Consider the following 16,918-nt stretch of genomic DNA (forward strand, 5'->3'; position numbering starts at 1 on the left):
AAAAAACACTTCATATTTCCATGTGAGGAATATTTTCTCAGCCAGAAAGCTGCCCCAAACTGAATGACAGTAAAGCCACTAAGTAATGCAAATTTGGGCAGTGAGAATTCTGAGCTCCCAAATGAAATGCTCACACTAACCACCCAGGACTCGATCATAAAACAACATTTGTCTATGCAAATACTTGTCTTGCATACGTATTGTGTGTTATGTCTGGTGGCGCATCTGCGTGTTTTGCTCCGAGGACTGGAGAACGCCGTTAGGTCAGGTTGAACTCGTGCAATCAGATAACAATAAACTCGACTTGACATACATTTATTGACAGAAAAACTACCCTGCACTTCAACAGAAGCCAAAAAATACAAGAAGCCCACGAACCAATCTTCCCCAACAGCTTCAGATGACTCAAATGTACCAAGGTACCTCACCAACCACATCGACCTAGGATACTTGCCGTAAGCATTGAAGCCTCCCAATCAAGGAAACATAAATGTGTGGGAAAGTGCATCTGAGTCATCATGCCCAGTGTAAATTATACATAGAGTCCCTGCTTTGCCACAGACAACTTTTTCAAGGTTATATCCTGTTCTTTTTTGAAAGCTGATTACACCATCCTAATCAGCAGTATATTCAACATCAGAACTAACTCCATTAAAGACATTATCATCTTTTTGTAATCTGTGCTAAGATGGTCTGGCCTATTTGTGACCCCTGGCCCACTAATGTGGTTGACTCTTAACTTATCAGTTGAGGGGCAATTGGGAATGAACAATAAAGAGTGGTATTGTTAGTCATATCCATATTTGGTGAATAAATAAAGAAAAACAGGATTCAAGAGGTTTGGTAACTACAGGCCTAGCAGCTACAGCTTTTTAAAACATTTACAGAAAACAATCAAGCAACCCTGAGATGACTTGGAAACTTTGTGCAAGTTGCTAAATCATCATCGCGGAAAGGATGATGTTCAATTCCAGTGGGCTCATTTTGCCAACTTTAAGGAAAGTGGGTCTACAAACACTTGGCAACTGTTGATTTGTCTCTCCTAAATCCAGACACTAAAGCCTGGCATATTGATAGAGGTCAGAGAGTTGCTTGACTCACAATCCCAGCAATATGGGTTCAATCCCGACCCACAATATGAGTCAGTGTGTAACATTATGGGTTCCTTCAGAGCGATCTCGTTTCACCCCAAATCCAAAACACACGAGTTGGTAGGTTATTTAGTTGCTCTAAATTGCCTTAGTGTGTAGGTGAATGCTGGAAACAGCTGGGAGTTGATAAAAATGTAGGGAAAATAAAATGGGATTAGTGTAAATGGTAGTTGTGGTTGGCATGGACTTGCTAGCCAAAAGGTTTGTTTCCATCTCGGATTCCATAGCTTTAACTGCACATCTCATGGGCGCAGAACATCAACGGTTAGGTCTCCCTTTCTGTAACATGCTTTACAACCCTACTGTCATTGTCTTGAGCATCAGAAGGGTTCCAGTATTCGCAGACAACGGATTAACAGGTCAATATTGTATGGCACTCCATCCACCACAACATTCAGGATCTTAAATATCACTTCCCATTCCCATGCTTGCTTGTCTATCAATGGCTTTGTGTATTGGTGGGTTGAGGCCACTTGCAAATTAGAGGAAAAGCACCTTGTGTTCCATCCTGGTAGTCTCCAATCAGACAGCATCAACATTGACTTATCTGATTTCTGGTAACCTCTCATCTTGCCTTCTAACCAAATTCTCTTCTCCCCCCTCCCAAATTTGTTTTCCCTAATCTCTCAGTCCCATTCATCCTCCTCCTTTTCTTTCTGCTCCCCTACCCCCTCTTCCGGCCCACCCACACCTTCAGCTCTCTACCACCCTCTCTTCCTTTGTCCTCTCACTGAGCATTTTCCTCAGCCATCTGTCCTTCCTACCACCTCATTTCTAATTACATTTTCCATTTCCCCCCCTCCCCCCACCTGTGCTCCACCTCTCTCCCCGCATCCTTTTATTCAGGCGTCTGCTCGTTTCTTATTATTCGTGATTCAGGGTTTTCAGCCCTAAATATCAACCATCTATTGCTTTCCATGAATACTGCCTGGCCCACTGAGTTTTGTGTTTCATTAGCCATTCTACTTTTGATTCAATATAACAGCTCTTATTCAATAATGTTCACCCAGAGTCTTTCATCCACAACTTTTCTGCATTGAAGCAATTGGCGATGAGGATGTAGACTCGGTTACCCACCATCCCGTTTCTTCCTCATCCCCACCAGCAATGCATTCAACAACACTTTTAATGCAAGGCAGTTGGGCTGCATTAGTGGATCTGGATAGTGATAAACAAAGGCTGTGGGCCCCCAAGTAGTATGATATAATTTTAGAAATGTTGCTGAGCAATACATGGATAGGGGAAAGAATTCAGTTGCAAGTTATCCATTCAAACAAAATCAAAAAGATCTGGATACATAGATAAGAGAAGGCAGCAAGCAAGCAGGAAGTGTCAGAGAATTAGTTCTAAATTAAGTATAGGTCATACAGCACAATAGCTAGGTTCAAGAAAACACCTTTAAAAGGTCTGTGCTGAGTTAGCTGAACTCAGCCTGAGTGACAGGGAGGAAGTCTGCTGGAGCTGGTTACAACTCAGTAGTGTGGCTTACCGTGGATCCCAGGATCCATGCTGCCCATTTCGAACTTGTAAACTCCCTTGGGTGCTCCAGCTTCCCACTTCTTCCCAAAAATGTACTGCTCGGTCAATCAATTAGTCACTGTCAATTAGCCCTGGTTTGTAGGTGGGTGCTGGAAACTTTTGAAAATGGGATTAATGTAGATTGATCTTTGATAGTCAGTGTGGAATCAGTGAACGGATGAGCCGGTTTCTATGTTCAATGATTCTGTAAACCACAGTGCTCCTTCTCAAAAAAAAAAGATTTTCAAACTTGAGGAACAAAAAAATTGAAAAGGTAGCTAATCAACATAAAAATCACTGTCTGAGGCAAGGTTGGGTGATGCCCCGACTTCTTGCCACTGCACTCCAGCCTTGGTCAGTCACATGGCATGCCACTTTCCCAGCCAATAGCTTTTGCACTTGTTACCATCAGTCAATTAAACTTTTCCAGCTTCCCAATCTCATCCTCAATGTATAATATTTTCATTCCTAGTAAAGGGAAATGTTCTAAGAAATCACTCTTTCAAAATGGAAAAAAATATTTTGATTGTCCCTCTGAGTTGGCCCTTGGATTAGTTTCATCAGCTTTCTTGGAGTGTTGCTAACCTTCCTTCAAAGCTCCATTACCTGGCTTCAAAGGGTTCCAACGTGATTTACATACCACTGTTTGAAAACCCTGACACAGACCGAAACCCACAAAAGCATCATTACAGGCCAAAGTCCTTAAACTATTTGCATTGCAGAATAAGCCCATTCCAGGGCAGGGCAGCAAATGAAAGAAAAATAAAACATGCAGATTGAAAGGGCTTCCTGAACTGGAGCACTTCCTCAAACGACATTTAGTTATGGGTGAGATAAGGTTAACATGTTTATTTCAACAATTCGTGCATTTATTTTTTCTAATATTCCTTCCATTTTACACTAATTACAGTCTGCACACATGGCTTCTATTCCAGATCATGTTGTTAACTTGCAGTGAACATCAGAATCAGATTGGATGCCAGTCAAAGGTGAATCATATAATAATGTCCAGTTGTATACCTCTTTATTCAATAAAGATGCAAAAGGGTCTTGGCAGAAGCAATATTAAGCAGCACCTAATACCAAACCACATAAGCAGATGGAAGTACAGATGACCAAAATATTGATCATAAAACCAGCTTATTTGAGGGGCTTTTTAGAGGCAAAAAGGCTAGCAACCAACAGATCAAAGGAAAAACAGGCTGCTGGCAACTTAAGACAAGGAACCCACGGAAGCTGGAGGCTGTTGGGAGACTCGCATTGGACTGCGGACTGCTGGAGACTGGTTCAAACTGGCCGGAGGAATACCAGGTATCAGAACCGGGATGTGAAGAGGTGCTGATTGTGTCAGAGGTTCAGATCTGGAGCTCGGGTTTGCCAATGGTTTGGACTGGACTCTGGGTGGCTGTGTTAGCACTGGAGGCAAATCTACGGACACTCATTGACTCTGGGGGGACTCTTTTGCTTCGCTTTAAGAAATGTAAGAGGCGCCTAGGCAATTTCTGCCAGTGGCAAACTTGTCTGCATTGCAGCAAGCTAAAGGGAATTTCATGTAATAGGCCACTGTTTTATTACTATGACAATAAATTGAATCTTGAATCTCAAAACTTTGCACTCAGAACAAAACCTTAAATGAAGAAATTAAATTATATTTCTGTTTATTAATTTTAGAAACAGTAATTATTGTCAGGAAATTTGTTGTTTTGCGACACCGTTACAGTTTAATATCAAGAAAAAATATAGATGAATAGGCTGAGAGAGAGAAACACACACACACACACACTTTGATATCAAAAGTAATCAAATCAATGAAAGTCCAAGTCTCAATCTGTCATTTAAAATAAACTTTGAATGTGTTATATATTCACAGGCTGCTTAGTAGCAAACTCATTTGTTTGCCAGCCAACAAGTTCAAGTAACACACACAAGTATTTCGCAGCTAATCACTAGCTGCATGGTTCATTCACAAACTTGCATGGATCTCGTCCTGAAACATCAACAACCTCTCTACCTCCACAGATGCTGCCTGACCTGCTGCATTTCACTGAAGTTTTTGTTTGCTCCAAATCTCAGCACCTAGAGTCTCTCATGTTCCCGAATATTTCAGATGCTTCGGTTTGTACTCAATATTTCAGCTGCTCATGGGTTTAACTCAAATTGCCAAAGCATCTAACATTTCATCCTGACTTAATGGTTTTGTGAGAGTGATCAAACCTGGCAAGATTGCTTTAAACCCTTTGTAGATTCATGACACTTGTAATGGGATCCAACTATCACTTAAACAAGAAAGTCTGCAGATGCTGGGGTCAAGCACAATGCACAAACATGCTGGTAAAACTCATGCATCATCCATAGGAAGTCAAAGCCCTTCACTGGTCAGATCAGCAAGAAAAGCAGCTGATCCTCTGTGAGGGGCTGTGAAGCCTACTTGGTCATGCACCACTTTAACATGTTTCAGCAAACATCCTTTAAGACCTGCATCATCAGAATGAGTGGCTACGTGGTGTTCATCTGGGACAATGGTACCTGGAGATTGGAAGATGTATTCTCTGCTTTCCAGGGATCATTTGAATTTTACACCAAGCAGATCATTACTTCACATGACCACCATGACAGAAACGGCAACATCTCTAGTGCCCATAGTGATGAAAACCATATACTCTATCAAAGCAGATCATTAGAAGAAAGTAAGTAACCATGTTAACTCAGCTTTCAACACATTCATTCCCTCAGTTCTGGTTAACAAACTTCAAAATACTGGGGGAGGTCTGCACTTCCCTCTGCAACTAGATCCTGGACTTGCTCATGGGAAGACCACAATCAATATGAATCAGAAACAACACGCCTTCCTCACTGACAATCAACACAACTGCACCTACAGGATGCATGCTTACTTAGCCCACTGCTCTACTTGCTCTGCACATGACTATGTAGCTGGGAACAATTCAAACATCATCTACAGATTTGCCAATGACATCATAGTCATCGGTAGAATCACAGACAGCAATGAGGAAGCGTACAGAAGTGAGATAGATCAGCTACTTAAGTGGTGTCACAGCACTCAACATTAGAGGACATGGTTTAAGATTGAAGGGGGAAAATTATAAGGGGAACATGAGGGGAAATTTCTTTACGCAGAGGGTGGTGGGGATGTGGAATGAGCTTCCGGCAGACGTGGTCGAGGCGGGATCATTGGTTACATTTAAGGAAAGACTGGATTGTTACATGGATGGGAGGGGACTAGAGGGGTATGGACTGGGTGCTGGTCAGTGGGACTAGGAGGGTGGGGATTTGCTACGGCATGGACTAGTAGGGCCGAACTGGCCTGTTCTGTGCTATAAGTGGTTATATGATTATATGGTTATATTAGCAAAACTAGGGAGCTGATTGTGCATTCAGGAGGGGGAAAACACAAACCCCAGACCACACCAAAGGGTCAGCAATGCAAAGGGTTAAAAATAAAATTCTTGGATGTCAACACTTCTGAAGATCCATCCTGAGCCCTCCATATTGATGCAATCACAAAGAAGGTTCTCCAGTGGCTATTCTTCACGAGGAGTTTAATAAGATTTGCTACTTTACCAAATATTCATGGAAATATTTACAGGTGTACTAGGGAGAGCATTCTAACTGATTGCATCACTATCTGTTATGGAAGAGCTCTTCTTTCTTTGGCTTGGCTTCGCGGACGAAGATTTATGGAGGGGGTAAAAAGTCCACATCAGCTGCAGGCTCGTTTGTGGCTGACCAGTCCGATGCGGGACAGGCAGACACGATTGCAGCGGTTGCAAGGGAAAATTGGTTGGTTGGGGTTGGGTGTTGGGTTTTTCCTCCTTTGCCTTTTGTCAGTGAGGTAGGCTCTGCGGTCTTCTTCAAAGGAGGCTGCTGCCCGCCAAACTGTGAGGCGCCAAGATGCACGGTTTGAGGCGTTATCAGCCCACTGGCGGTGGTCAATGTGGCAGGCACCAAGAGATTTCTTTAGGCAGTCCTTGTACCTTTTCTTTGGTGCACCTCTGTCACGGTGGCCAGTGGAGAGCTCGCCATATAATACGATCTTGGGAAGGCGATGGTCCTCCATTCTGGAGACGTGACCCATCCAGCGCAGCTGGATCTTCAGCAGCGTGGACTCGATGCTGTCGACCTCTGCCATCTCGAGTACCTCGACGTTAGGGGTGTGAGCGCTCCAATGGATGTTGAGGATGGAGCGGAGACAACGCTGGTGGAAGCGTTCTAGGAGCCGTAGGTGGTGCCGGTAGAGGACCCATGATTCGGAGCCGAACAGGAGTGTGGGTATGACAACGGCTATGTATACGCTTATCTTTGTGAGGTTTTTCAGTTGGTTGTTTTTCCAGACTCTTTTGTGTAGTCTTCCAAAGGCGCTATTTGCCTTGGCGAGTCTGTTGTCTATCTCATTGTCGATCCTTGCATCTGATGAAATGGTGCAGCCGAGATAGGTAAACTGGTTGACCGTTTTGAGTTTTGTGTGCCCGATGGAGATGTGGGGGGGCTGGTAGTCATGGTGGGGAGCTGGCTGATGGAGGACCTCAGTTTTCTTCAGGCTGACTTCCAGGCCAAACATTTTGGCAGTTTCCGCAAAGCAGGACGTCAAGCGCTGAAGAGCTGGCTCTGAATGGGCAACTAAAGCGGCATCATCTGCAAAGAGTAGTTCACGGACAAGTTTCTCTTGTGTCTTGGTGTGAGCTTGCAGGCGCCTCAGATTGAAGAGACTGCCATCCGTGCGGTACCGGATGTAAACAGCGTCTTCATTGTTGGGGTCTTTCATGGCTTGGTTCAGCATCATGCTGAAGAAGATTGAAAAGAGGGTTGGTGCGAGAACACAGCCTTGCTTCAGGAAAAAGGCTACAGAGAGTTATGAACTCAGCCACCACCATCATGGGCATCAGTCTTCACTCCTTTAAGGAAATTCATAAGAAGCAGTGTCTCAAGAAAGCAGCTTCTATCCTCAAGGATCCTCACAACTGAGGACATGCCCTCTTCTCAATGCAACCATCAGGAAGGAGGTACAGGAGCATGAAGACAAACATCACAGTACAAAAACAGCTTCATCCTGTCTATCATCAAATTTCTGAATGGACAATGAACCACATATACCTCACTTTCCTTTTGCACTATTTTATTTATTTCTTAAATGCAATTTACAGCATATTTTCACCTGTAATGCTGCCGTCAAACAACGAATTTCATGACATGTTCATGACAATAAATTCTGATCTCTTCAGTTTTCCAAATAATTTTCAACCTTGCTCAACAAGTTCAACTGAACATTCTCACACACCAACATATTTCCAATTTTAATCCTTAAAATATCCCATGGCCTCAAGCCAGTCTCAACATACTGAGAAAGAAAACTAAATGTCAGCCAGGGATGTTTTAATTACTCAAAGAAATGTGAAAAATGTGTACACACAACTCAGGAAAAGCCATAAACCTCTCTTCTGCTCTCCATCCCTGAGAATTGTAAAGCTCAGTAATGTTTGTTCACTTTCAGAGTACACATGTAAAAGCCCAAATGTGGATATGGGAAGAGATGCATCCATAGAAACCACCCCCAAGAGTTTTCAAACACCACAGGGAGAAACGGGAAGGAATTAAAAAAGGCAAAACGATATTCCAATTGGAAAGGAACAGGTTGCAGAAAGGTTATTAAAAATCCTGTGACTTTAAAGGAATAGCATTTCCCCCAATGCAGATTTTGCTGCAGGAATATGTACCCTTTCACACACACACACAACATCTTAAATCAATTTTACCTATGAAGCTGAAGCAAGGAAAATAATGCATTTCAATGAATCGATCTTTCTCCCCAGCATGTCAGAGGGGAATTGAGGATTTGTGTTTAACAATATTCACTTTATGAGATGTTCAATATTCAGTCTTTGAGAAGTTATAGTTTTATTAAGATGCAGAACTAACCAATTAATCTGCTAACTTTTTTCTGTAAATTAGGATTTGTAATTTCCACAAGCTATTTGAAGATTATACATGTTCAGTGTGACAAAAGTTTGGGTAACTGAAATTCTTCCTTCACAGAATTCACTAATCAATACCAAAAATATTAGAGATACAGAACAAAACTTCATTCTTTTTGGAATTTATGTACCAAAAAAAAAGACAAAGTGTGCAAGAAACAACAAACTGTCAATTTGTTGTCAAGGTTTCACGCTACTAAAATCCTGATACACTTATTTTAGTATGCAAACCCTCTATAACACAGGGCGAACTGCATTACACAGATTGCGTCATTATGGACTTGTGTCCCTTATGCAATACTGCGCATCCAAACCATGGCTTGTAAAATGCTATGTACTAATGTTGTGTACAGATAGAATGTTGTGTGCATTATATGTAAAACATTCATGCACAATTCATTTCTCCTTCCTCAACTTAACAGCCTTTAGGTGAAACTTATTGCAATAGTTATTCTCTGGTAACTTATCTCTGACCAATATTATTACATCAAATCATCCACTATGATAGGAATCAGTCTGCCTGCCACATGTAGCAATCCTGGTCAATTCCTATCGTTGTAACCTGACATCCCTTTTCCTATACTCAGTGCCTTGATTAATGAAGGAAACCAGGATTTTCTGATTAATGAAACTAATCTTCCTCAAACTGCAGTCCAACTTCAGAGGGGCATTTTGGATCCCTAAATCATTTTAGTCATACAGCAAAAACAATAAATGACTAGCTTAAGCTAAATGGATTTCAATTGGTTGCACATGAAACCCAAACTACAGATCTGTTCAAACCAAGCATTCACTTAACATTCAGAAGTGGAAAACTACACACCAAGAGGATACATGCACATAACACAGGTTATGATTAGCAGAGAGCTGGGGATGACACGAAGATGTCAAGAGACATACAGGAATAAGTTCTGAGAGAAAATGGGGATGGCAGATAGGATCATTGTAATACAGAGTTTCCCCGAACACAAAATATAACATGTCAATGAGCGTGCTTAGCGAACCATTTTCTTTGAGGAAGCATTGAAGTAATTGAAATTAAGCCAATAATTTATAATGAAAAATGTAGTTCCATTTCATGTGAGTTAACATTCTTTATAATGGACCATCCTTGACTTGCTGAATTCTAACTGGAGGAGGAACAGAAACAGATGCTCAATGAAGAAATCAATTAAACAGCACAACTTGCTTAATTATTTATTATTAGATTACATCCAACAGGTTAGCCACAAGAGCCGGCTTCAGTGGAGTAGGGACAAGAACATGACGTAATATTGTTACCTAGCAATCCAAATGCACTAAATGTACTTCAATCCAACAGTTAGTTGTGCCTTGCTGCAAAAAGAGAACCTCTTAAGCAACATTCCTTGCAATGTCTATATTGTTCTATTCTAAATAACTGATGATTTCATAGACTGCAACTGTCTCACTTGTACAGATACTATTTTTCTGCTATAAATATCAAATATGCTGAATCAAACAAGGAGAACTAACCAGTATTTTCCAGAACATCAATCATCAACCCCTTCAAAACAGAATGCCTCATTCACATGGAGTGATTATTTTCTCTCTCTTGTTGAACATTTAATGCAAGTTAAAGTTTACATTTCCATGTGGTCAAAGTGAGAAAAATTAGGTAAGTTTGACATGGTTTCAAAATGTTCTGAAGGGCTTTATAAGCAATTGAATATGTTTGAATTTCAGTTGCTGTCACAAGTTTAAAATTATTTGAGTACAGACATAGGAAGAGTTAAGTGATGGAGAATTAGGAGTTCGAATGTGGACAAGGAGATGATTGTAGACTTCAGGAGGACCAGCGATAGTACAACCAAATTGCACTGCTCAATTCTCAGAGTTTTAGAGCTGCCACATTACATTATGGCTTTAAAACTCAATTCCCTGTCAAATGAAGGCCAGCGTATCATAAGCCTTCTTAACTATCCATTAATCTGTGCAGCAACCTCGAGAGATGTCTGGATTTTGACCCCAAATTCCCTCTGTTCTTTCATGCTTTTTTTTGAAAATTTTATTTTCCATTTATCCATAACATGGAAATGATCAAATTACGACACAAAAATACAATTTTTATATATTTTCTCCCCCCCCCACCCAAAAATGTAGGAAGAAAAAGCCTGTCTAATAAACCTATATCTTCTAATTAATTAATTACAATTTACATAACAGTCTTAAATCATAACTAATTAGGGTGGGTTGGATGGGGGTGTGGTGGACACTGCAGGTAAAGTCGTAGCAATAAAATCCATTTAAGGTTTCCAAATCTTAAATTTCTCTGGTTGATTTCGTAAATTATACGTTATTCTCTCTAATGATATAAAATTTAATAGTTCCGTTCGCCATCTATTCAACCCCACAATATCCAGATTTCCATGTTACAGCTATAGATTTCTTTGCTATTGCTACACTTAAAAACTACTTTTAATTAATATCTAACTTCAATTAGGAAATATCTCGCAATAAAAACACTCTGGATCCTTCAAAATTTGCATCTTCAAAACTTGTCCCAATAAAATATTTACAACCTTCCAGAACTTTTATACCTTTTCGCATTGCCAAACTGTATGCAAAAAAGATCCTACTTCTTTATGACATCTAAAACATTGATCAGAACAATTCAAATAAAGTGCATGAAATTTAAATGTAGTATAATATAATTGATGTAAAAAATTAAATTGTACTATTTGATATCCAACATTAATTGTATAGTTACACTTACATGACTTAATTTTGACCATACTTCATCTTGAATCGGTATATTTAAATCATTTTCCCAATCTAGATTTAGATTTAAATAAATCCTTTTTTCCAAGTAGCCTCTTGTAATTTAATATACATATTAATAATAAATCTTTCAACAAATGTATTCATTATTAGATATTCAAATGGACATTGTTCTGGCAATTTAAAATTCCTCCCTAATTTTTAAAAAAATATGATTTAAGTTGATAAGAAAAAATAGTATTATGTGGTATATTATACTTATCTTTCAAAAGTCAAAAACACTTATCCCAAAAAACAATCCCTTACTTTTTTTATTCCACAGTTATACCAAACATCAAAATAACAGTTATTAACCGTAAAAGGAATTAAAGGATTTTGATTTAATATCATTTCAGCCAACTGATAATTCTTTCAGGGTTTGTAAATTATATTACATCATCAGCAAAAAGATTAATTTTATGCTCTATATCATGCATCTTAAAAGCCTCAATCTCATTATCACTTCAAATCACCTCAGCTAAAGATTCTATAGCTAATGCAAATAAAAATGATAATGGATATCCTTGTCTGGATGATTTTCTAACAAAAAGATTCTGATATTTGCCGATTTGTAATCACATTAGACTTCACAGTCCTTTTGCTCAGTGCTTAACCTGCCATCCACCCAAACCACAGATGATCCTTACAGATGTATTTGTTTAAAAAATTCATAATCAAAATGTTCTTTTATCCCAATGCTTTGGGATGTTATGATGAAATTGTACAAAGCATTGGTGAGGCCAAATTTGGAATACTGTGTGCAGTTTTGGTCACCAAATTATAGGAGGGATATAAACCCTTTAGTACTTTAAATAAATAATTCCATTCTAATCTATCAAAAACCTTTTCTGCATCTAAAGCTAAGGCCACTGATGGTACTTTTATTTTCTGAGCCATATCTATTAAACTTAAAAATCTAACAATATTAATGGCTGATCTTCTATTTTTAATAAAACTTGTATGGACAATATTAATCAATTTAGGCAAACATTTAGCTAATCTATTAGCTTTGACAAAATTTTATAATCAGTATTCAATAATTAAATTGCTCTATATGAAGATGGAAGCATAGAGTCCTTCCCTTTTTTTGGGAATAACTTATTAATGCAGTTTTAAACGACTCAGGTAAGTCCCAAAGATTTTCCATTTGATCGACAACTGCATAACCATATAACCATATACAACATAGAACAGGCCAGTTTGGCCTACTAGTCCATGCCAGAACAAATCCCCACCCTCATAGTCCCAATGACCAGCACCCGGTCCATACCCCTCCAATCCTCTCCCCTCTATGTAATTATCCAGTCTTTCCTTAAATGTAAATAATGTTCTTGCTTCAACCACCTCGGCAGGAAGCTTATTCCACATCCCAACCACCCTTTGCGTGAAGAAATTTCGCCTCATGTTCCCCTTATAATTTTCCCCTTTTAATCTCAAACCATGGCCTCTGGTTTGAATATCCCCCACTCTTAATTGAAAAAGCCTCTCCACGTTGACTCTCTCTGTCCCTTTTAAAATCTTGAACACCTCCATCAAATCCCCCTTCAATCTTCTATGTTCCATAGAAAAAAGCCCCAGGCTGCTCAACCTTTCTCTGTAACTCAAACCCTGACATCCTGTCAACATTCTTGTGAACCTTCTCTGCATTCTCTCTATTTTGATGAGGTAACTGTCATTTTATTTGCCATCTCAGCTGGAGTGCAAGTTTAAATATTCCATCAGATAGATTATAACTTGCATGCATGAATTCAAATTGTGTCATTCATTTAAAAAGGGATGACCAAACCTATCAGTAAGGCACTCCAGGAATAATGCGGATATCATGCAGAAACACCGTATTTGGAAGTTTGAGAAGCACAACCTCACCCAATGAAAAGAACACCACCATGTTGTTTAAGAAATTTACATAGCTTATATATTTTGAAAATTTAGTAACAAAGCATAAATGAACAAAATGGGAAATCTTAGTACACCACAATAATATACTTTTTACCATATTTAGAATATTGCATTAATAAATTATAGAAATGTTGATTACAGGCTAATACTTATAACAATGTTCAATTAATTGCCTCAAAAAGGTGTGAAATATCTTAAATGTCAAACTTCATCCACTAAATTGAAGCAAAAATATCACAATCAAAACCTGACTTACATATCAGAGTTCTACAACCTCAGAACATTCCAAAGCACTTCTCAGCCAGTGATGTATTTCTGAACCATTTGCAACTTACCTGTGAACGTGCACGTCAAGATCCAACACAAAACATTACAACACCCAGGTCATTTGTTTTAAAGATACAAACAGGAAAATCATTTGTAAAGTACAGCCACAGGATCATTTAAGTCCTCCCAAACTCTCTCAGTTAAACAAGAAAATCTGCAGATGCTGGGATCGAAAGTAATGCACAACAGAGTTGGAGAAACTCAGCAGGTCACATAGCATCTATGGGAAGTAAAAAGCAGTTGACAGTTGGAGCCTGATCCCTTTGTCAGGAATCTAGAAAAACAGGTAGATGCCTGAGTAAGATTGCAGAGGAAAAGAGGAGGGAGGAGCACAGACTAATAGGCAAAAAGTTGTGAAGTGATGGGGGAGAGGGCAGAGAGCCAAGGAGGTTAGCTCCCTGATAGAAGGAAAGGGTGTAGAGCTGGAGGAAAGCAGAAGGGTAGGGAAAAAGACTGGGGAGTGGCTTAATAGAAATCAGAAGTTGATATTGATGCCATCAATCAAGCAGTACACAAGGCCGTAGACAGACAACAGTGAGTGGAATTGAAATGATTGGCCACTGGGAGGTCCTTGCTGTGGCAGCAGAGTAAAGGTACTCCATGAAACAATCTCCCAGTCTGCCTTCAGTCACACTCCCTCAGTACTTCAAGCAATTGCCCAATGTTAGTATTCAAATCAAGTAGAACCTGAGCACACAACTGCAAGTCAAAAGCTCTTCCATAGGCAGCCCAGTTAAACAGCTGATAAAGGAAAATTTCCTCAGAGTCCTAGTGACCTGGAATTCATTGTTACCTTGGCAGTTGTACATTTAGTGTTTGCACGTTTTCCCTTATCATTACACAGGCTTTTAAACCAGGTGCTCAGGTTTCCTCCCATATCTCCAAGACGTGCAATTTGGCTGGTTAAAATGCTATTTGAAATTGCTCCAGTGTATGGGAGAAATACCCACACAGTCTACAAATTGAAACAGACACAATAGACTTGCATTTCATTTTCCCATGAATACTCAATATCCTCTGATAATTCCTACAATACTTTGTTCTGAGAGGAAGAGCCCAGCAACTAATATTTAGCCAATTCCTGTCTTTTGTCAACAAATTCATTCTTCCAAGGCCTGTGGTCAGAAAATACAAGACTCACACTGCCAGACCCTTTTGCATTGTATCATCTGACACAACTGATCTACTCTCAATAAGGTTTTGGGGAATTAAAAATACCACTCCTTCATTCATTAGCATTTTTTAAATATTGAAATATTTTTTTCAATGACAATATTGTGTAATAAAATTTCCTTGCATGGTTTAGGCTCAACAATCGCTCTTTAGTAGAAGTTATGTCAAATGAGAGTTTAAAAGCTACAATTATTCTGTTCATGGGAGAAAGCGTTTAGGATACTGTTTTCAAAGAATAACCTGTATATTCAGAAATATTGGAACTCTATGCATGAAAACCAGGTTATTTCTAAATCTCAAGCAGATGGTGGAAGAAATATCCCTGGAACTGGTAGGTGTCCTGATCTAAACTGGAAGTAAAACAGAATGCATCCAACTCTCTGCTGCCAAGTGGAGGAGTCAGGAAACAAATGAAACACTGAGACATTCAGGAGATTATTCCTCAAGTCCAACAGGCTTCATCTTCCCACCTTTTTGCCATCAGATGATTTCAGCCTCCAGGTAAGTTGATTAAAAATCAAAGCTCCAGATTCCATCCAAAAAACCTTGAACACCTGCTCAGAAATGAGAAGACTGGATCACATGTGACAGCACTGATGCCCCATCTCGCATGAAAGTTAGTGTGATGCAGCAGGGTGGAAGAGAATTTGTGGTCCTGGCAAGGAGATTTCCAATGATATCAGCAAGTTAGTCTCACAATTATAGTAATTTTTCCCCTTTTACACCCTTTTGTTACGTGTTACCTGCCAAGAAAAATGCTGAAGTCAGTCATAAAGGTTGACATAAACAGGGCAATTGTAAAATAATAATGGCATTGGACAAAATCAACATAGATTCTGGGAAGGGAAAACAAGTTTGGTAACACTTGCATTTTGATGCACAAATAGTAACAGGCCCTCCCAGCCCACAAGTCCAAATACACCAATCAACATACAATCCCCTATAACCCAGTATTTTATTTAATTTTTTAATTTTTTAAATTTTTCACACTATGAACCATATTAATCAAAATACACAAACATTTCCCTCTTGAATATACACAGTGTCATTTTCTCCCCTTTTTCCCCCCTCCTTCCCACCCCCCTCCAAACCCATTAAACGTTCAACATATACAATACAATAAACCCATTAAACAATGTCATCACACAATGAAAATAAACAAGAAAATTGTGTCATCTACTTTTACACACTGGGTAAAAGTACCATTTTGTCTTCTCATTCTATCATTTTAGGGGGTGGAGGTCCGCGGTAGGCCCTCTCTGTTGTGTTCCATGTACGGTTCCCAGATTTGTTCAAATAATGTGACTTTATTTTTTAAATTATGTTATTTTTTTCCAATGGAATACATTTATTCATTTCCATGTACCATTGCTGTTTCCTCTGGCTGAGTCATCTAAAACATGGGGGTCACAGTTCAAGATTACAGGCAGAGACTCCAGACTTGCGCTATCCTACAGTTTCAGTCACTTAACATAGTTAAGGAGAAACTAACCCTGGATGACTTCTGTGTCCAGAAATTTCAGAGGGAGAAAGTATAAATGTGGTGTTGAGGTGGAGGATTATTCATGATTAGACTGAATGATGAAGCAGGCTCAAAAGGGGTGATTTGCTTCCTCCTTCTCCTTTCTTTGTTCCTAAGTTCACAATAACAAGATAGCCAATTTCTGAATCTGCAAACTTCTTAATTATAACGCTCTCTTAGAAATCTTTTAATTAGAGATACTTATGAAAGGCAAGGGATGGAGGATTTGGCCTTTCAGAAGCCAACAGCAAACAGCTTCCAGATCCTGGAACAGCCATCAAACATCATCCTTTCCTTTCTGCCACTGAGTCACTGTTAGATACAGAACCACCTTCCTCCTGGTCCTTTTGGTGAGCTGGCAGGAGATAAATCTTACTGGTAAATTCAAGAGGTATGAACAATTTGATGGAGATAGAGTGAAAATTTACAAGATTCCAAAAGTGTGATTAATTTGAATAAAAGAGATAATCAGTAATGAAAAAGGGTTGCACGCGTGGTACCTTTCATATCCATTCATAATATCTCAGTCATTTAACCTATGAAGTACTTATTGAATTATT

At 39.3% G+C, this 16,918-nt stretch overlaps 1 protein-coding gene across 3 annotated transcripts in view; it reads right to left on the reverse strand.

The window, feature by feature from the left end:
- LOC138760866 (unconventional myosin-VI-like) overlaps nt 1-16,918 on the reverse strand; it is a 366,187-nt gene that overhangs the window by 324,158 nt on the left and 25,111 nt on the right. The window contains exon 1 of one of the 3 annotated variants that reach the window (XM_069932098.1): nt 15,307-15,381. The exons of the other annotated variants lie outside the window; for them this stretch is intronic. The gene's annotated coding sequence lies outside the window, so the exon portion shown is untranslated. Of the gene's footprint in view, nt 1-15,306; nt 15,382-16,918 lie in introns of those variants that run through there. 3 annotated transcript variants of the gene reach the window in all.

Source organism: Narcine bancroftii, chromosome 4 (assembly GCF_036971445.1).
Source record: "Narcine bancroftii isolate sNarBan1 chromosome 4, sNarBan1.hap1, whole genome shotgun sequence".
NCBI classification, from domain to species: Eukaryota; Metazoa; Chordata; class Chondrichthyes; order Torpediniformes; family Narcinidae; genus Narcine; species Narcine bancroftii.